Source organism: Lissotriton vulgaris, chromosome 1_1 (assembly GCF_964263255.1).
Source record: "Lissotriton vulgaris chromosome 1_1, aLisVul1.2, whole genome shotgun sequence".
In the NCBI taxonomy this organism is placed as follows: domain Eukaryota; kingdom Metazoa; phylum Chordata; class Amphibia; order Caudata; family Salamandridae; genus Lissotriton; species Lissotriton vulgaris.
The window spans coordinates 1816017777-1816040391 of record NC_141685.1 but is presented as its reverse complement, the minus strand read 5'-3'; the positions used below and the strand labels follow the sequence as shown (position 1 = coordinate 1816040391).

The 22615-nt window shown below is 41.3% G+C and overlaps 1 protein-coding gene across 3 annotated transcripts in view; it reads right to left on the bottom strand.

Annotated features, from left to right (window-relative positions):
- Positions 1-22615, bottom strand: part of NT5DC3 (5'-nucleotidase domain containing 3) — a 391194-nt gene that overhangs the window by 351966 nt on the left and 16613 nt on the right. The window lies entirely within an intron of this gene.

Here is a 22615-nt window from a genome sequence, read left to right as displayed (position 1 = left end):
ACCTTATCAGCCAGGTTGTTCACATTCTACTCCAAGGAGTCTTCCAGGTATTTCTCCTAGTGCACCTAGGGAAATTGAGGATTCACCTAGATTTATGAAATTACCTAATAGAGGGAGATCGAGAAGTAAAACAAATTCCCCAAGAGAAAATTCTAATTCGAGAAATAATTTCCCGAGAAATGTTAAAAGGACATTGCCTGAGGATATTCCAAATATAACAGATTATTTTAAAGCAAAGGGAGAATTAATTCAACAATTAACAAAAGGCATGGAAGCAGTGACAGTTCCAGTTACAATTGGTCCTGTTGTACCAGTTTTTGATCAGGGTGAGAACAGGCATTCTGTTATAACGAATCCTTTAAATGCAGAAATTCAAAAAGTAGCTGAAAATGTTTATTCCGAGTTAACAGAAATTCATAAAGATAAAACAATGCCAAATTTAACTCTAAATCAAGGATTGTCAAATGTCACACCATCAGCTGCAGAATCCGATTCTGGTTCTATAAATAGAACAGATTTAACACAAGTTCCTGAGTCTAACAACTTGATGTTGCAAAATTAAAAGCAGATTTAGAAGAATTAATTATTGGCACAATTGGTACTGACTGTTTGAAGCAATATCAGGATGATGAACTGCTTTTCATTTGCAAAAGTATTCAGTGGAAAACTAAAAATAAATATGAACAGTTTGAAGAGGTGGCTGCTGAATTGGAAATAGATTTAACTCACCAGAAGCAATTACAAAAGCATTACAGAGTGGATTTTTCTGAGAAAGATATAGAGAATCTAAATACTACAGGCGGAATAACCCATATAAAAGAATTGTTTGTGTTTTTAAAAAGATTAGGTGATTTAAGTAAATAGATTTAAATGGACAAAGAAGAGAGAAGAAGAAAAGAGAGACAGGGGAGAAGTTTTTGGTGAATTTCCAATGAGGGAAATAGCTGGTGGGGGTTATGTTCATTTTCCATGGACAAGACAGGATATATTACTGTTCACAAATGATTTTCCTAGGCTGAGAGAAAAGCCAGTGGAATGGTATCGTCAGGTTGGCAGATTCATTAAACAGGCGCTCCTTCAGACATTGTCATGGATTTCTATGACAAAGTAATTGTTTGGCTGAAAGACAAGATTCCTGCAAAAGAAGTAGATTGGGTTAAAATTGACAGAACTAACCAGGAACCAAAATAATCAGTTCATTCTTATTATGAAAGATTGCTTCTGGTATTTAAACAATACAGTGGCTATGAAAAATTAAGTGAAAGTGACATGAGCCACTTCATTTACAGGTTTGTTTATGGCCTGAGACCGGAGATAGGGGGTATGATTAGGACTGGAATTGTTGGTTGGCAAGCACTTTCAGTTGATGACATCCTGAGAAAGGCAAAATATTGCAGTGATGAATTAGATGCAAAGCAGAAGAAACTCAAAGAAAAGGCAATGTGGGCACAAGTGAAGGTAGCTGAGCAGCAGATAGCAGCATTAGAAAATAAAAATTTTCAGCAGAACCAGAATCCAGGCAAGTTCAATGGGAACTTTTCAAATAAGCCAAAATTTAATATAAATATTGAAGAGCTAAAACAAAAGTTACCTTGTTTTAATTGCGGTGAGATTGGACACTGGAAGCGCGAGTGTAAAAATCCACCCAGAAATTTTAAAAATTCATCATTGAATCCACAGATGCAGAGTGAGGTAAATCAGCAGCAACAGCATCAGCGACAGTGAAATGAAATAAGTCAGCAGCAACAGCTACAGCGACAGTTAGCGAATCAGCAGAACCAATTGATTCAACAAAACCAAATTCCACAGCCACTTTTGCCAAATTGCATGAATACACAGAGATATAATCCAGAGACGGGTTTCTGCGGAGCTGAACAGGTAAAAAGATCACAAAAAGTAAATGTGTCAAATGTCTCTCAACAATTTTGGTTATAACAAAACGAGAGCAGTGACTCAGAGGATTACTCATGACGGTGCCTGAGGGGGGAAGAAGAGTGTGTGCTTGGAGCCACTCTTGAGGTAGATCAGTCAGGTCCATTTGTAAATGGTAAAGTGAATGACAAAGATATCACTTTTCTTGTGGACACTGGTGCTACCCGTTCTAGTGACGAGACTACAGCAGATTCAGATTCAGAAGAAGAAGATGAAAATCCAGATTCTGAAGATCGACAGAGAAGTCGACATCTGGAAATTTAGAAGCAGATCAAGCATCACATGAAAAAGATCTAGACATCGTTGTTGTTGATTCAGAAAATGATGAATGTTCTAGAAAAGAAAACTGAATAAGAAACTGTGTCAGAAGAGATTCAAGATCAGGAGAGTATTGAAAAGCAGATTGGAAGCTCTGAAAGCAGTAACAGGAAATCTGGAACTGGGAAGTTGGAAGTTATTCCGGAAGAAGAGGACGAATTGCCAAGTACCAGCTACAGAGACGTTGTTCCTAACGGAGTGAAGCTGCCGAGTAAAGAAGTTCCTAGATACAGTATTGAAATCTCTGAAACGGATTCGGATGACAGTGATGAAGAATCTGAAATAAGAAGATTCAGGAAAAGAGCTTGGAAAGCTGAGTGTAATGAAATTGAGCCTAAGAAGAAACTCTTGAGAAAAGGTGATGTTTGGCCAAAAGAAGACTTGAAATTCAAATTAGTCAACAGATCGAAAGAACAGGTCAATGAAATTTCTAGTCAAAAGGGTGAATTAGACAAAAAAGAACAAGTTGGAAAGAAAATTGAAGTTATTAACAGGAAAAGTAAAAGACCATTGAAGCCTAATCAGAAGTACAAGTCTCCAGAGTGGGCCTACATAATTATCCCACCAGTAGTTGAGGTTAGCAGTAGCAGTCAAGAAGATTTGGAAGAAAATAGTGACAATGATTGAGGTTTAGTTACTTTTAAAGTTGAGGTTTGCTTTTGGCATAAGGCTGAAGAAATTGTGTTAGGTGACACAAGGTCGAAGAAATTGTGTTAGCTGAATACTTTTATGGACGCACGGTCGAAGAAAAGCTGTTAGAGGGTTACTAAAAAAAAATTGAAAAGGGGAGGGTGTGTTGTGTGTTGGTGTGTTACATACTAATTTAGTAAAATTACAAGTAAAATTTCAAGTTTAAAATTTTTGTTTAGTTTAAGTTGAGTAAAGATGCCTAATGCTGATAATTCTAGGTGTGCAATTCTTAGAAGATGTTGTAAAATGTCTATTTGTGTGATTTTAATTATTCTAGTTTAGTTAGTTTTAGCAGTCATTTTCCCTTTTGGCATTAATAGGGAGGATTATAAGATAAATATGACAAGCAAAGCTGAATCAAAACAAGCTGATCATGATGTTGCAGGAAAAACAGAATCACTGAGCATAAACCAGATACCCATCAGGACAGATCTGTTGGAGATTTTTCTACTAATTCATTTTCCAGACTCCTATCGGAGTATGCTAGAGTCATGGATGTTAAGGATTGCTATGTGTGTGTTAAGCTTCCTACTTCAGTTTCTGAAGGGGTCAAGTATAATATGCGTCCCTTACTTATGGAATAACATGCAGTGTTATATCAAGTTTGTTCTATCAAACTGGTCGTCTGGAATACGATTATTCAGATTTTGATGAGATTTTTGCTAACCTGAAAATTGTGCATAGTCTTAACAAAGTTAGGCCTGCTAAGCAGATGAGGGAATTCTTCCTGGCAACAAATGAACTTACCTATGAGTACGCTTACAAGAATAATTTAACTTGCAAAATGAGGGATGAAGAAAGATATTTCCTTGATCAGGTTGAGGAGAGGAGAGCAATTTATAAGAGGAATGAAATGCTGAAACAAACTAAATCCAAGTTTTGGCAAAATCGAGGACGAAAAACTTAATGGTGAAAATAGATTTGCTGCTATTCACATAGATGAGCCAGTTAGTGGAAAGCTTTGCATTAGAAGAGATAACACGCTTTACGACAATTATTTTGTCGGTGCTAGCCAGTGTGAGGATGGGATTTAAAGGTGGTAAAGACCCAATTTTCCCAGGAATTTATTTTGTTTGTGGAAACAAAGCATATTTCAGTCTTCCTGTCCATTGGTATGGCACATGTTACCTTGGTCTTGTCTTCCCTAAAATGTCCATGTTGACAGGAATGGAGAAGGATCATTTGAAATTGGCAAACACCTGAATAGATTTAAAAGAGAAAGCTTTTCAGAAATTATGGGAGATATATTTGGTGCAATAATTCCTATGGTGGGAATTACCCTGAATGCGATTAAAATCAGAAAGGTTTCCACAATTGTTGACAGGTTGTCCACTAATACTGCAGGTGGTTTCCAGTTGGTCAATACAGAGCTCATTGCTACCAGAAGCATGGTTATGCAAAACCGGCTTGCTCTCCTAGCAAAAGAGGGAGGAGTCTGTGGGATTTTGCATGTTCAGCATTGCTGCACATATATCCCAGACAAGAGTCAGAACATTGAATTACTAAATAAGAATATTACAGAAATGCACTCAGAAGTGGAACCCATGGAAAGTGACAGTTTTTCTGAACGTTTGGCAAAAAGGTTTGGGGCAATCAAGGAGTGGTTTGCAGATATTGGCAGTTCAATCATTGGCAAAGTGCTTTACTCTGTAATATTCATTGTTATAGTGACACTTTTGTTAAAAATCAGTTGCATGATTCACAAGAGAAAGAAGCATGTGAGGGAGAAAAAGAGGATTTATAAACTCAGAAAAGCTCAGGAGAAGGAGATAGAAATGGATGAGTTCCACAGGGCTCAATATGAGAGTTCCAGACAGACTGATGAAACAGGAGTTTAGATTTACTAACACAGAGAGAGATCATTATATGACATTACTAAAAAGTAAAATCACCAGATGAGGGAGTTGATGGAGCGGACTTTCAGAATTAATTTTGAATAAAAGTATGCAGCAAATGAAACTCCCATAATATTAATTTACTAATGAGTGTTGCATGATTTGCACGTTTTGTACTGACACAACCTAGAATAATGTGCACCAACATAAACACGCGGGTTTAATCATTTGTGCTCGTCATGTTCGTCATTCTGCTTTAAATAATACATTTACTGTGTCTTTTGTTTTGTCGTATATTAACTGCGGCTGTCTTAAATAATAGCATGTGCATTCTTTAAAATGTGCTTTGTTTGTGTTATGTCGTCTCATGTGTTTGTGTTTTGTTTATTCTTTTGTATGCAAAACTAGGTAACATAGACTAATGGGTTAATTTTAGTAAAGGGGGTGGGTAACAGAATAATTATAATTTCTTGAATTAATTATTGTCTTGTGTTTCCTTGCATACTAGACCCATGCTAAAAGAGGCCTGCGGCCGGTTTCTAAAATGGATGTCCGAAGCTTTGTCAAAAGTGGGCCTTGCAAAGCAACGTTTGAATGTGGAAATATTTTTCTACAATAATTCTTTGAAAATGGCTCGTAAACAAGGCTGTGTGGAAGCTAAGGTCATTTGATTCCGTTTCCATGGTCAAGGACAGTTAAGACGCTCAGCGGCGAAAAGGCTTGGACGGCTGGAGGAAGTAATGAACAATTTTGTCTAATGTTGCTACTCTCGGGAAGCCTGTGACACGCAAACAAACTATGAACAATACCACTCTTGAGGATACGTGACTTTTGCAATGCGAGTCGTATGATCTCATCGGATGATGTCCTAGACCAATCGTGTTTCGTCTTGCTTGAATATTTGTATTCTTTTAGTTCGTTTTAGATAGGAAAAAGGTATAAAAATTGTCCCCTTGCTAAAAGCTCTGTTTGTTTGTTCCTGTGCTCCAGAAATGCTGCCGGACATTCGTTTCACGTAAGATCCATTGAGACTTTACTTTTTCCCATTAGGTTTTCTTTAGCTAAGTTAGGGAAATAGGGCTTTGGAGAAATAATCTAAATGTTTGAGCATTTTCTCATGCTGAGTTTGGTTTGAACTGCCAGTCAAATGTGCCTTTCTAATAAATAATTTTGCCTAATAAAATTGCTAATAAAAGATTTTTCACTTAAAAATGCATTCTGCTTTAAAATAAAGTTAATAAAATAGATTTTGAAATGACAAGCTGGACTTGTTTGTTTCCTTGAGTTACCATTAGTTAATCCATTGCCTATGATACGGACTTAATTAAATGTATTATATTATGTTTTGATTAATTAGGTCATAAGATTCAGTTGGTCAATTCATGTCTCAGTCAAATATGGGCCTAGTGATAGATTTATGAATTATGGTATGTATCGTGGTGTAGGAGTTTGTTTATATGAGACAGAATTTCTCTTGGCCCGCTGGATCACAAATGAGTCAATCACAAACGTTATAGAATGTTTCTCTTAAACATTATTACCTTTCCAACATTAAGTTTTACATTTCTCAGATATTTTTTCTTAATTGCAGGGCACCTAAACACTGAGCCTTTTTAACCGTGAGTTTGTCTGTAACACTATACCAGGCTCCCATGCAATTGTTGCTGCAGCGAGTTTCATATTCTGCCACAGAAAACGCTGGGTATATTCTATTCTATAGGTACTTGTATAGCACATAGCTAACCGGAGGTAGCCCACCACAGAAATTTTAAGAGGAAATTACAGACTCTTTTTGGAAAAATCATGTTTTTGTATAAAACAACTGAGCGTTTATCTTGCATTCATAGAAGACCATGAGATGACAGCATGAGACGTCCACACGAATAGTTTACATTCAATGCTCATACAAGGCAGTCTAAAAGTAAAATTCCTTGTGCTATTAGGCTTTCCTATTACATAGCCCACCTTAATGGAAGAACTCTGTCAATTTTAATTTCTCTATTTTTCTCACTGTGTTAACATCCATGTATAGGAAACAGTTCAGATGAAGTGAACTTTCCATAGTTAAGTTTTATTCCATACAGAAGACCCACGACAGCTCGCCTCGGCTCAGTTCAGTCAATGAGCCACACAAGCTTCACATTCTAGAACAGCCCAACATGATGACCTAGGTCCATTCTAAGATATACACAATATCATTTAAAGACACATACGTCTGAACTAAAGCATAATAACAATAATACACCCATACCACACATCCCTCTTTTTTTTATGAAAAATTCAAAGCTCTTAATAAATCAACAATAGGTGTAATCTCTAGAACGAGCAGGAGCAGTTCTAATTCTACCACTTCTCCTATGCATGTTATCCCCTTCACCACAGTCGATGTTTCCCCAACTTCCTCTTTGCATGCATGGTTTTGACATCCAACAATTGCTATCACTTCTGTCAGCATCAGTACGGAGAGGACTTCCATTATCTGCATTACCCACCGAACCACAAAGAGTATGAGTTAAATCACCGACATCAAACCAATTGTCACTTACCAACCCTTTCATCCTACTATCACTCTAACCTCTCACTCTGACAAATTATAATCGCCTGTTCCGCGCTCATCTTGACCAGGGCATTTTTGTTCCAGCATCGTTTGTATTGCAACAAAGTTGCCATCCTAGATACTCTGACCACCTTAACAGGTTCTCAGAATCTAGATTGTCCCTTCCTAACCTTAATATTTTTTTTGATTAACACCCAGTCACCAGGAGCCAACATTCTTCCCTTCACATACAGGTCTGTCATAATCACGTTTGTAAATGTATTATTTTTCTCTCACCAGGTCACACACTTTCTGTAAATAAAGATTGTGAGATTGTCCCACTCTATTCAATAACCATGAAGGACTCCACATAGAAAAAGGTTTCCTCCCACTCAAAAGTACATAAAGAGATACATTAGAAGTACTATGAGGGGTGATATTACAATTCCAGACCATATGATGCAAATATTTCGCCACATGCAATTTGTTAACAATGGCACGCCTTCTTTCAACAACCTATTTGCCCTCTCAACAAGTCCACTGGACACTGGACTATACAGTGGTACAAGAACATGCTGGATATAATTTTTTAGGAAACTTGTTCATATCTTCAGAAACAAAATGTGTCCCATTGTCTGTAAAAACTTCTTGAGTAATACCTTCAATAGAAAACAAACGCTCCTAAAAGGATATAACCAAACTAGTATCAGCATTTTTAACTAAAGCAAAATACAACCATTTTTTAAAATAATCAATGGCAACAATAAGGAACCTCTTGTCACAACCAAAAATGTTAAATGGACTGGCAAAGTCCAAACCTAACTTTTCCAATGCACCTTTAGACCATTCCACAGGGCACAGGGGTGCTGTAGAGGTTTTCAATGTTTATCGGAACACAAACACTCCACACACCTGTGTATTGCCTAAATGTCCTTCATGAGCCAATGAAATAATCTTTCCTCTTAACCCTACCAGTGGTACAAACATGCCTTGCCTCACTTCCTTCTCACAGCTCTCAAACCACTCCTTCTCAGTAATTTTAAACTCTTCCATAACATTATTCACAGTTAGCACACAGTCGTCATCATTTCTACCCGGATCAAGGTGGTCTCCATTTTCCACAGGTAAACGCGACAGGCAATCAGCCCTGCCATTCTTTCCTCCCGGCAAATACTTAATGTCGAAATTAAATTCCGGCAACCTTGCAAGTAATCTGATAAGTCTTGAGAATGCTTTATTGGACCAACTATCTCCCAACATGTAAATAAGAGGTTTGTGGTCAGTGTAGAACTGAAATTTAGCTCCCCAAATATAAATTATTCAGCTGCCCATGAACACACTAATGCCTCTCATTCTATTGTGCTAAAAATTATTTTCTGCTCCTGTCCATTCTTGACCATTCACCATTTGACTTAATACTGCTCCCAATGCTTTCGGAACTGGCATCAACAGTTATAATACTTCTCTCCCCATGGATAAAGGTTCTGCTAGCAGGTGCACTCATTATCAACTTCTTAACAGAATCAAATGCATTCTGTGTTTCCTCAGACCACACAAACTTTAAATTTTTCTTCAACAAATCCTTTGTGGAAGCACCATTACAGCATAACCTTGCACAAATCTGTCAAAATACTCACTAATGCCAAGAAATGCCCTCAGAGCATCTTTGCCCATTGGAATGGGTGCATCATTAATTGCGGTTAGTAAAGACAATTTTGGTTTTATCCCCTCACGTGAGATGTTATGGCCAAGGTAATCCACTTTCTCAGTAATAAATCTACACTTGTTCATAGTAACGACCATCACATGCATCCCCAATTCATTCAAAACTTTTTACAGCAGATGATAATGCTGGTCTAAAGTTTCAGCATGGATAAGGATATCCTCTTGAAAGACTTGGATGCCAATTTCTCCATCAAACATCTGATCCATAAACCTCTGGAAAACACTGGCAGTGGATGCCAACTCAAACAGCATCCTTTTGTACATATAGGCGCCGAATGAAGAAAGAAATGTCAGTGGCGGCAACTCTACTGATAAAGGAATCTGATGGCACGCTGATCGTAAATCTAAGGTGGTAAAATACTTACTTCCACCTAATTTAGCCAACATCTCATGAATCCACTACAATGCTGCGCTTGAGAACTGACAAATCCGCATATACACATATAACCCTCTGAACTTTTGCTTGCAACAGCAGCCAAAACCCACTCTGAAGACTCAACAGGTGTTATTATACCTCGCAAACACATCTAATAGCTTTTCGAGATCATCCCTGGGAGAAAGGGGAACTGGTCTGACCTTCTGTGCAACAGGAGTGACATTATTCTTCAATTTGATAGTGTATTGAAATCCCTTAACTGTCCAACATTTGCTTAAGACACCAGCAAATATAGAAATATGTCACGTAAAATTTCATCAGGCTCACTTCCTTGTTCAACAGAAAAAACAGGCAAATTTCCCAACACAACAGTTTCAGTATGTCCTGGTCCAAGTATTCTGCCTAAATCAGCTTGATCTTGCCAGCCCAAAATGTCACGTCCATTGAGTGCAACATATATTTTAGTGTAAATTTCCCTTTCTTTGAATCTAATCACTTCAGAAAAATATCCTCTAATAATAATATCATAATCCCCAAAGGCCTTGGGGTTGACATCTGTGAGTTTTACCAACATAGTGGACCAATATTTTTAACATGTATTCTCAGCTAGAATGGTAATGAAAGAGCCAGAATCGACCATGATACTTATGTCAATGGATCCAATTTGTACCTCACAAATAGATCCTTTGCACCTTTTCCCAGAATTACTTAATGTATTGACTTCAACAGTTAAAAATTCATCATTCAGTGCATCACATATTGACTCATCTTCTACACTGAGTTGATTCACTTTACAGTTTTCTTTTGTAGATCTACACACAGTATAGAAATGCCCTATTTTCTTACAATTGTTGCACCTTTTTCCTTGTGCAGAACAATTGGTGTAATTACCCATATGATATCTTGATCCACATCTGTAACATGCTCCTGTCTTTTTTTTCTCAAAAGTTGTCTTGTTCATATGTGAAACAACATTGACATCTGAATCATTAGCATTACTTAAAGCTGCAACACGGATAACACTGTCACTATCTAGAGATTAGCCAGCACAACCTTCAGTTAAAAATGTAAGAAGATATTACAGAACGTTCAATGCTTCTTGCCATATCCATAACTTCCTCTAAAGATGGATTCTTACATGATAATATGCTTTCTTGAATTTTCTTATTAAAGCAATTAAAGACCACTTGGTCTCAGAGATGTATCCAAATTAGTACCAAATTCACATTTTGAAGCTCCATCAAAACTGCTAAATAATCTTCAATAGATTCTTCAGGCATCTGCTGGCACTTGAAAAAAACAAGTCTCTCAAACATAACAGATGGTTCATCTACATATTGTTTACCCATATGTGCAAAAGCTTCAAAAAATGCATTTCAATTATGATCACCCGCTGGTGCAGCAACAACTGGCAGACTATCAAAAACCTGCTAGCTAGCACTTCCCAAATGATTAAATAATATAGTTTTCTTTATAGAAGCCGAATATCTGGTAGCATCTATAGCTTCAAGGTATTTTTCAAAGACCCTATACCACTTATACCATGCTGTAAGTGGTTTACCTGGATTTTGTAGAAAGGGTGGAAACTGAATAACTTAACTAGAAGTAGCCACATTTCAATCAGAAAACAATAAAAGGAAAGCTTTGTAAATGTGTGCCGGTCACAGTATATAACTCCCAACAGGTGAATAATAATGTACGGCTGATAAAAAAATACTTTGAAATCCAAATACAAATGTAGTAAAATAATAACCGAAGTAAAGTAAAAAGAAGAAATTGCAACATGTGCTGGTCACGGAACATGTGGCAATGAAGATAAATAATATCTTTTTGAAAAACAATCGTCACAATTATTAACCAGTGGTACCGTAAAATTCGTATTGAAGCAGTATGTGCAGCATGTGTTCATCACAGAAGTGATGAATCATGAATAGCACCAATCGTGTGCCTGTCACGGAGACAGGCGACGAAAAAATAACATGAATAGCGTATTCCAAATGAAATCCCCCAGAAACGGCCCGCTCAATCAAAATGGCCGCCAACCAAATGTGCAACATGATTTTGACTAGGCATTTGAATTTAACACCTGCGGCGTTGAGTAGAGGCATTGACGTCATAATCTCCAGGAGTCCGTAGAGATGGCAGCAGGAGCAGGAGAATATTTAGTTCAAGCAAATCTTTGAAAGAAAATACCAGAAGGACCGGTAAACTTCCAGCAGTCAACGTTCAAAGATTGGAATGCTTGTACCAAACTTGCTCGAATAAGCATAAAAGGGTTTAAAAACGCCGTAAGATGAAGACGAAAATGGTAGTAAATAAATAAAGATGGGATTTCAGCACGTAAAACCAAAGATGGGATTTCAGCACGTAAAACCAAAGTGTTCTATTGAATCCAGTAGGATGTTGAAATAATGTCATCCGTGTTGTTGGTGGGTCCTGAAGTTAAAAAGATCGTCACCAATAAATGTAGTAATGGTTCATACGAAGTGAAGTTTCCAAAGTCAGTTGTATTCCAAATAGAAGACCCACGACAGCTCGCCACGGGAGCAGGGCAGTCAATGAGCCACACAAGCTTCACATTCTAGAATGCCTCAATGTCATAGCCGAGGTCCATTCTAAAATACACAATATTATTTAAAGACACATATGTCTGAACTAAAACATAGTAACGATAATATACCCATACTAGACTCGGCTAAAGCATGACATATTAGGTAACCAGTACATCAAGAGAGTATCCAGAAACGCAACACCTACCCACATTTTCTTTGGGAAGTGTAGCCCCAAAATATATCAAAATAAGTTCATAATTATCGTCAGTCAAAGAAATCTCAATTTTTACCAAAAGATCAACACACCAATATTTATTTATTGAAAATGCCAGGTTTACCGGGCCTATACAGCAAGCTACTAAGCCACTATTAATGTAGCTCTGTTCCTCAACTGCATTTTAACCAGAGATAATACAGTAGGTGAGGCGGTTGCACAGCATTATAGCACAACAGCCGCTGAAATGAACTGTCCTCACCATCTTAGACTACGATCACCTTTTCCTGCATACTATCCACACTTTACCCAGATCAGATTCCATCATGGTGTGTGCCTATCTCACTCAGACAAGCCCACGGTGCGCAAGAATATGCAGTGCGGCTAACGTTCACCCTGTCACCACCAGGCGAGGAGAAGATGCAAGCCACGCCATGAGAAGCTGACACCTGCTGAATGGGTGCCAGTCCTCACAGCACCGCTCACACCTCAATGCCTGAGGTCAGCGATGATAACGGGGGTCTATAAAAATTGAACACAGGCAATAAATTACATTTTTCTGTTACTAGCAGCATACCTGTCAGAATTATAAAGAAGCAACGGAATTAGTAAGTGTAATGGGTACGTTTTCTTTTTTAATAATTTTTTTTCATTGAAACAATTGCCATAAAAATAAAAAAAGACCACTAAGTAAATGTGGCAACTATATGCTTGAAACAAAAAGTTTAATTAAAAAAACAGAATCACTGATGTGGCTATGGTACTATCATATTTTTTAAGGAAACCAACATTTCAATTATAAAGACTACAAGAAGGAAAGTATTGCTCAACCAAGCGCTCAAATTGCAGGCAGCTATAGAGTCATAATGTCACTCAAACCCTTTATAAATGCAACTTTAGAAAGAGAAAGGAAATAAATCACGTTCTAACTGGGCATCAAAGGTGCAAGCAACATGGCCGCTTTTTTAATTTTAATTTATTTTATTTAATGCGATTTTATATAGCGCGGACTTCACCCGACGGTGTCAGAGCGCTTTACATAAGAACCAGTTGCAAAACATAAGGACTAAGGATTACATGCATTACATAAAAGATACAAACAGAAAAAATTGCAAATGTACAAGATGTAAAGTCACACAAAGAAGAGATACAAATGGTTAAACTATAAGAGTCACATAGGAATGGTAGAGAGTACAAAGGTCTACTGCATACACTAGTGATTAGAGTTATCTCTATATACATAGGGAAGGGATTCAAATGGATATACTCTAAGAGTTCATATATTAAAATTACATTTAAAAAGTACACTGAAAGAGCTTTGTCACTTAAGGAAATTGAACTATTTTAAAGCAGATGTGAACAATGTGCAGAAGCTTTGTGTAGTCAATCAATGTGCAGAGAGCCAAAGGCTAAAGTGGGCTGACCCACTACCCCACGCTATATGCCGAGGTGGGCGAAAGCAAAATGTGAGTAACAATTCCATAGAACAAAGGAGGAAGCCTGCTGACCAAGAGCCCCTCTATGTATATATATCATGTTTGATATTTTTGTAAATCAAAAGTCTGGCCAGACCTAAAAAAAAAAATAGCACCATTAACATTGTTTGACTAATAACTGTTAATCAACCAGTACTAAAACATAATAGTTACTATTATCTACAGTATCCACTGCATTATCCAGCAATACCAACAGAAGCTCCATATTAGAATCTAAGGCGAGAATATGAAACATAGGAAGCAAAATGGATTGACACGTGAACAAAAGAATATAACACTGGCACAAAATTAAAATTGCATCTGTAGGGTTCTCTACAGAGAAGGCCACACAAGGATCCTAACAGGTCAACCGACCAGGAAGGTTGGATGCCAGAAGCCAAGTCTAAACATTCATTCTGAAGGAAGGGGAGAACATTGATCAGAAAATACTGAGTAAACGTAATTGGTATTCGTGGGCATGCATCCCCTGTGATCAGTAGACGTGGACAAGCCAACAAATTTACAGAGAAAGCAGAACTGGAACTGATCCAAGCGTCTGGCTCGGATCTTAAAGCCCGTGCATGAACCAAACCCTGAAAATACTTGGTATGAAAAAAATGACACAAACATTATCGTAAAATATGATAACGTTTCTTCAAAGTTTCTTAATGTACATTTCTTTACCATGTCAAGCTTTGACCGTAATACACCACATTATTGCACTGCGTAGTGCTTATTAAAAATTGTAGTTTTTAAACATCAACCATTAGTGCACTAAGAAGCAAGATAATTTTATGTAAACCCTGTACCTGGCCCAGATTAGTATACAGCAACTTCATAGTCTTTTAACTCAAGCACAATAGATTTTTGAACAACTGGTATTCTGAACTCACATATTTGAAAGAGCTTTCTTTCCCGAAAATGAAGAAAAATATTTTGTGATATGAAATATGTACCCAAGATCACACAATTTCAGCAGGGAAACAGCGATTTATCCAGGTTTTCTTGTTTTACTTTGTACAAATCAGCAAAGAAATGGGCATCTTTTTGTCTTTCCTTATGTTAAGGCTTTGTTTTTATCTCTTTGTACATTTTTCTGCAGTTTTTAATAGCATGAACGTGACCTGAAGGCATTAAAGCACTTTACTTGAGCACCAGTTACATAACACAAGGTCACATGAAATTTTATAGGCATGGGGCGCTTAAGTGACTAGCCCAGAATCACCTGCAGAGATTCGAACCTAGTCTCCTAGTTGCAAAGTCGGCAGGGCTAGCCATAATGCCACTTCATGGTTGACTGTAAGGTGGCAGACAGAAGCCACATGAAATCTCTACTCATTATGGGCTCGAGGTTCCAACAAGACCTCGAGCTGAGCCAGAGCCAGGCTTCAGGCTCGTACTTTCAGTGGCTCGACCATGTCTAGTTCTCAGATCTACAGAAATATAAAGTTTTCCAGGACTATAGGCTGTCAAGACATCACTAGATCTCTTAGTTGGACAGCAAGGAGCTGTGGGATGTACAGTTTATTTGCCACTGACCAAGAGACTTGCAGGGAATTCTACTGTCGGTATGCGCAGGGTAAGAGGAGAAGCCCTGTGTACACACCCCAACTAGATGTGCAGCGCCGACGCACCTTCAACTGGTATCGCACTCAAAAGTTACCGCTGGCAACCGTGTCTGAATATGTAATATGCACCAGAGGTCTGAGAACAGGAGTGTCTGTGGCATGTAACTGATCCATTGACACCATATCTCTTCCCCTAGCACAGACTGTGCTAACTGGGCCTTGCATACTGACCCGATGCCTTCACTGCCTCGAACACATGCTCAGCCAAATGTATTTCTGCGTAAAGAGTCGCATATGCAAAAGAGACTTCTGGCAGAAATTAAAACTCAAGTTCAGTATTCAACTATTTCTAGCATTACGGTAATAACAGGTTATAAAAACAAAAAGATTACACGCAGCTGAGGTGAACATCCTAAATACAACTGTGTGAATGTGTTTGAGGGACTATTCCAAACCTTGTGGGCTGTGAGGCATATATATAAGCCATCTGTAGGTCATTTCTCTCCACCACCTGTCCTGGAAAAATGCGAAAGCAAAACCCTTTGAAACACGTGTCTTTGATACATTTAAAATGTACAAGCACAGTCGTAGTTTCAAGTATTTTTCCATCAACGCTCCTTACGGATTGACACAGTTTATTAAAGCAACACATTCAGTCTCAAAGTCTTAAGTGGCGCTGCCTTTCATCGCGTGCTCTGGACTTTGTGAAGGGCAGTCGGGTACGCAGCGCAAGTAAAACCATGAGTCATGTTCGATCCTCAGATCGTGAAGATACTTCAAAGGCGGCACAGGCACAGCATTATTAATGAACAGATGCCGCTTTGTCGCCACAAATACGATTGGAATTTGCTCTATACAAACAGTCATGTCGAAGGCTGGGTTCATGGGCTACTCAAACTCAAGTCGGCCCCCAGACGATCCATGAAAGAATTGATTTGGCAAGGTATTCAAGATCACAAGCTCCAATGGGTATCTAAAACGAGGAGCTCAATAGAACATTTGGGCGCGCAGAGCATTATGGGCCAAAATCATCCGCCAAAGGTGACCTAAAAAATGTTAGCTAAAAATGCAAAAATAACAAGAATCAGGAGAGTGGGACAGGCAAAAACTTGGACGAATGGCTCATGCAGATCTATGCATGCCTCTCTACCAAGATCTGGAAAAGCCTTATAGCTTTCTAGTCTCATGAAACTGGTCTTTCAAAAAGAACTTATGAGGCTCAGATGCTGACTTGTACTGTTAACCCCTTTGGTGCGCCGCCAATTTTCACCCTGTGCGGGCGATTTAAAGAGTGGGCCCCTGGCCGTCCGACGCACTCGCCCACCGTGACGTATGACAGCCGAGGGCTATCCGAAGGGGTTAAAAGCATACAAATTTGGGTGCCAAAAAGGCTCCTCTGATCATAAACCTTAAGCAGCAATCTCTGATGCACAAAGTCTTTGCCCTTGCCTAAAAAAAGTTTTAGGTGCTACTACAGGTAATAACAGTTGCTCTACAATTCTGTGTTACCCTAAGTCTCCTGATAAAATTGATATCTCACTTGTGTGGGTAGGTCTAGTGTCAGCCACAGGAAACGGCTCAAAACACAACATGGAAACACTTCATTTTTACAGTGAAAACTGACCCTTTTTTTGCAAAGTGCCTAGCTGTAGATTTTGAACCCTACCTTTGCCGGCACCTAGGGAAACCTAGCTAACCTATACATTTATGAAAACTAGACACCCAGGGGAATCCAGGATGTGGTGACTTCTCTGGCTCTCACCAGGTTCTGTTACCCAGAATCCCTTGCAGACTTCAAACTTTGTGAGAGAGAAAAAAACACATTTTCCTCACATTTCTGTGGTGGAAAGTTGTGGAATCTGTGCGGATCCACAAAATTTCACCCACCCCGCGCTCCCCAAAGTCATCCGAGGAAAATGGTACCTCACTTTTGAGGGTAGGCCTACTGCCCGCGACAGGATACGGCCCAAAACACAACGTGGACACCACATTTTCACTGTGAAAACTGACAATTTTTTGGCAAAGTGCATAGCTATAGATTTTGAACTCTAGCTCTGCCGGCACCTAGGGAAACCTAGCAAACCTGTACATTTATGAAAACTAGACACCCAGGGGAATCCAGGATGGGGGCCTTGTCTGGCTCTCACCAGGTTCTGTTACCCAGAATCCCTTGCAAAACTCAAACTTTGTAAAAAAATTCCTCACATTTCTGTGGTGGAAAGTTCTGGAATCTGCGTGGATCCACTAATTTCCTACCACCCAGCGTTCCCCCAGGTCCTCCAATAAAAATGGAACCTCACTTACATGTGTGGCTCAAGTGCCCACGACAGACAAGGGCCCAAACATATTGGGTAGACATCAAAATTACCGTTCACAAAACAACCTGGTTTTGTAAGGGGGGGGGGGGTCAAGTCACCTGGGTTTTTGGACCCTGGCACGGTGGCCATCTTGGGAAACAACCAAGCCCACACATTTCTGAAATCTAGAGACCTAGGGGAGTCCAAGAAGGTATGGCTTTCGTGGACTAAGGGTGGACGTAGTACCAATAAGCAGAATTCTGCGGAATTGATCAAAAACTCTATTCCGTCTCACCCCAATTAATAAAACAGAAACCTCACATACCCTTGATAAAACAACAAGTAACTATCATTACATGCAAAAATGCATATAGACATATCACAAAAGTGAAAATGAAAATACAGCAAGCAGTGAGAGAGGTGATGATTTTGGTGTCCTCACTAACCTAGGGAGAGAACCAAGCAGATTCCTTGAACACAATGAGCACATCATGCTGAACTATTGGTGGTGGTCCTATCTTCCTAGGACACCCAAAGCACAGTTATGGGCAAAAATACAATCCAAACAAAGGCCCTGCAGACCATTATGGGACGAGATTCTAGAGTCCTGGACATCCCTCGACACAGCCACATCTCCGGCCATCTGAGAGAACTGCACTGGCTCTCCGTCAGCAAGAGGATCACGTTCAGGCTTCTCACCCACGCACACAAGGCACTCCACGACCTGGGCCCAAGTACCTCAACAACCGCCTGACCTTCTACGCACCCACCCGCCAGCTACGATCGACCAGCCTCGCCTTCGCCGCCGTATCACGCATCCGCAAAGCCACCGCCGGGGGGAGATCCTTCTCCTACCTGGCAGCCAAGACATGGAACTCCCTCCCGATCCACCTCCGGCTGACCCAGGATCATCTCTCCTTCAGGAAGCTCCTCAAGACCTGGCTCTTCGAGCAGTAACGGACCCCTCCCCCCCCCCCAGCGCCTTGAGACCCTTGCGGATGAGTAGCGAGCTATACAAAGGCACATGATTGATTGATTGATTGAGGGTTGACCCCAAAATCATCACCTCTCTCATTGCCTGGTATTTTTCACGTTCACTTTTGTGAATTGGTTATATGCTTTTTAGCATGTAAAGGTAAAGTTATCAGAGGGTTGTGGTGGGTGCAGTAGCTAACTCCACTACGTAGCGGAGTCAGAATTATTGCATGAATTCTGTGTTTTCAATGAAATGCTTAGCTACCAAATCTCCGCAACCTCCACTAGTGGAGCGGTGTTCATTGCCCATGGTTAGCGTGGACCCCCAATGTTTTCCTACCCAGAAGCCCCTGCAAACCCCAAATTTAGCTGGGAAAAAAAAATCACATTTTTCTCAAATTTCAGTGTAGGAATGTTCTGGAATCTGCATGGATCCACAAATTTCCTACCACCCAGCATTTCCCCTGTTCTCCCGATAAAAATGGTGCCTCGCTTTTGCAGGTGGGTCAAGTACCCACGACAGGCAAGGGCCCAAAACGCATTGTGGAGACATGAAAAATACCTATCACAATACGATTGCTTTTGCTAGGGGGGTGGGGAGGTCGCATGAGTTTTTGGTCCGGGGCCTTACAACCATCTAGGGAAATCTACCAAACCCACACATTTCAGAAAACTAGAGACCCGAGGGAGCTGAGGGAGGTATGGCTTGTGTGGATTCCCCAACGTTTCCCTACATAGAATCCCCTGCAAACCTCAAATATAGATGAAAAAAATTATTTTTTCTCATGATTCTGTGTGGGAAAGTTGTAGGGTTACCAGGCTGACACACATGTCCTACCACCAAGCATTCCCCCAGGTCTCCCGATAAAAATAATACCTCACTCGTGCGGGTGGGTCAAGTACCTGCATCAGGCAAGGGCCCAAAATGTATCATGGAGACTTCAAAATGAACTATCATAAAACAACCTGGTTATCCGGGGGGCACCTGGATTTTTGGACCTGGGCACGTGGTCATCTAGGGAAACCTACCAAACCCACACATTTCTGAAAACTAGAGACCCGAGGGAGTTCATGGAGGTATGGCTTGCGTGGACCCCCCAACGTTTCGCTACATAAAATCCCATGCAAAGCTCAAATTTAGCCGAAAAAAAACACTTTTTCCATACATTTGTGCAGGCACAGTGATCCCACACAAAAATGTCCTACCACCTAGCGTTCCCCTTGCTATCCTGAGTAAAACGATACCTCACTTGTGTGGGTGGGCCAAAGTCCTGTGACTGGGAAGAGCCAAAAACATAGGGATTAAAAGTATAGCACCGTTTTTAGCGGATTCTGCATTGGACAGCCACACAAGTGAGGTATCATTTTACTCAGTAGACCACGGGGAACGCTACGTGGGAGAACATTTGTGCCAGCATAGTGATTCCACACAAAAATGTGTGGAAAAAGTTATTTTTCAGCAAAATTTGAGGTTTACAGGGTATTCTGGGTGGGAAAATATTGGGGTATCCACACAAGTCATACCTCACTAGACCCTCCAGGTTGTCTAATTTTTAGAAATGAGTGGGTTTGGTAGGTTTTCATGATGGCCGCGAGCCCCGGGCCAAAAAACTAGGTATCCTCGCCCCAGCAAAAGTGGGTTGTTTCATGATAGGTAATTTTGAAGACTCCACAGTCCGACTTGAGCCATTTCCTGTTGCAGCCACCATGTCTACCCACACAAGTGAGGAACCACTTTTATCCGGAGACCTGGGGGAAAGCTAGGTGGTAGGAAATTAGTGTCAGCCCGGTGATCCCACAACTTTCCCACAGAAAAGTGGGGAAAATGTGATTTTTTTCAGCTAAATTGGAGGTTTGCAGGGGATTCTGGGTAGGGTATCGAACGCAAGCCATACCTCAGTGGACTCCCCAGGGGTCTAGTTTTCAGAAATGTGTGGGTTTGGTATGTTTCCCTAGATGACTGCTGCGCCTGGGGCCTAAAACCCAGGTGCCGCCTCATGCAAAACCAGGTAGTTTTGTGATAGGTAATTTTGATGTCTCCACAATACGTTTTGGGCCCTTGCCTGACTCGGGTACTTGACCTACCCACACAACTGAGGTACCATTTTTAATCGGAAGACTTTGGGGAATGCGTGGTGGTGGAATTTTGTGGATTCACGCAGATCCCAGGACTTTCCATCACAGAAATGTGAGGAAAATCGTTTTTTTACACTAAGTTTGAGGTTTCTTGGTAACAAAACCTAGTGAAAACCACACAAATCACCCGATCCTAGAATCTCCTTAGTGTCTAATTAAAAAAAATATACAGGTTTACCATGTTTCCCTAGGTATCGGATGCGCTAGGACCCAAAATCCACAAGTAGGCACATTAGGGAAAACAGTCAGTGCCTAGTGGGATTTCTGCCGCCCTGGGGAGGTGGTAAAATTTGGGGCTATTGCCCCGATATGCCACGAGGGGGGAGAAAGACTGAGGGTATTCTTTTGGGGGGTGGGGGCATTGGGATGCCCATTCTGGGCAGCCCCCACCCCTACATATAAAAACAGCATAATTGTTGGTGCATAGTGGGATCTCTGCCCCCGCCCCCCCCCCCCCCCCCCAGGGGGGAGATCAGGGGCTAATGCCCTCATCTGCCTCCTGGGAGGGGCAGAAAGATTTGGTGGCTAGTAAGCTTTGTCCGTTCCCGGGGGGCTGCGCAGATAAGGTGCTATTGCCCCATCTGCCTCCCGGGGTGGGGACAGAAAGAAAAGCATTTTTGGGGGTGGGGCATTCTATATAAAAAAAAAGAAATCGCTGGCGCTTAGTGAGCTTTCTGCCCCCCCACCCAGGGGCAGATCAGGGGCTATTGGCCCCATCTGCCTCCTGAGGGGGCAGAAAGTCTTTTGTTTTCTTTGGGGGGTAGGGTGGGGACATTTGCATGCCCATTCTGGGCAGGCCCCACCCCGGGCCTATAAAGAAAATAATCCCTGGCGTCTAGGGTGTTTTCTGCCCCTCCAGGGGGGCAAACTGGGGGCTACTACCAGAAAGACTGGAATTTTGTGGTGGGAGGGGTGGGGGCATTGGCATACCCATCTAGGGCAACCCCCACCCCTAAGTTCATCACAGAAATAAACCCGGTTGTCTAGTAGGCTTTCTGCCCCCCCCCCCCACACCCCCGGGGGGAGGCATATTGGGTGCTACTTCCCCCATCTGCCCCCAGAGAGGCCTATAGACTATACTTCTGCCGCGGGGGTGGCGGCATTGGCATGCTCGTACTGGGCAGTCCCCACCCCTAATTTGCATTTGAAAAAAGATCCCTGGTTTCTAGTGGGCTTTCTCCCCCCGGCTGGGGGGGGCATATTGGGTGCTAATGCCCCCAGAGAGGCAGAAAGACCGTACTTTTGCGGCGTGGTGGGGGCATTGGCATGCCCATATTGGACTGCCCCCACCCCTAATTCAAATGAGCTGCTTCGGCGTGGCTGGAATGACCCCGCAGTGCGGAAGAATTCCACGTGTGCACAGAACGGACAGCCCCCTGCCGTCTTCCACACAAGCCCACCGTGACGACGCTTTGAAGAGGTTAGAAAAAAAATCCCTGGTATCTAGTGGGCTTTCTGCCCCCCTGTGGGCCAGATTGGGGGCTACTGCCCCCATCTGCCCCCGGGGTTGCAGAAAGACTGTACTTTTGCTATGGGGTGGGGACATTGGCATGCCCATATTGAGCAGCCCCCAACCCTAATTCAAATTAGAAACAAAAATCCCTGATATCTCGTGGGCTTTCTGCCTCCCGGGAGGGGGGGCAGATTGGAGGGTACTGCCCCATCTACCTCCCAATGGGGGTACAAAGACTGTCATTTTGTGGCATATTGGGCAGCCCCCACCCCTAACTCAATTTAGAATTAAAATGCCTGGTATCTAGTGGGCTTTCTGCCTCCCCCCTCCCGCCCCCCCCCCGGGGGCAGACAGTCATTTTTGCAGGGTTGGTGGGAATTGGCATGCCCGTTTTGGGCAGCCCTCCTCCGAATTGAAATTTCCAATCAAAAATCCCTAGTGGGCTTTCCGCTCCCCCAAACGTGGTGGCTAGTGGGTGGATCCCTGCTTGGGGATACACTAGGAAGGGGTACCATCCATTGGAAATGGGAGAT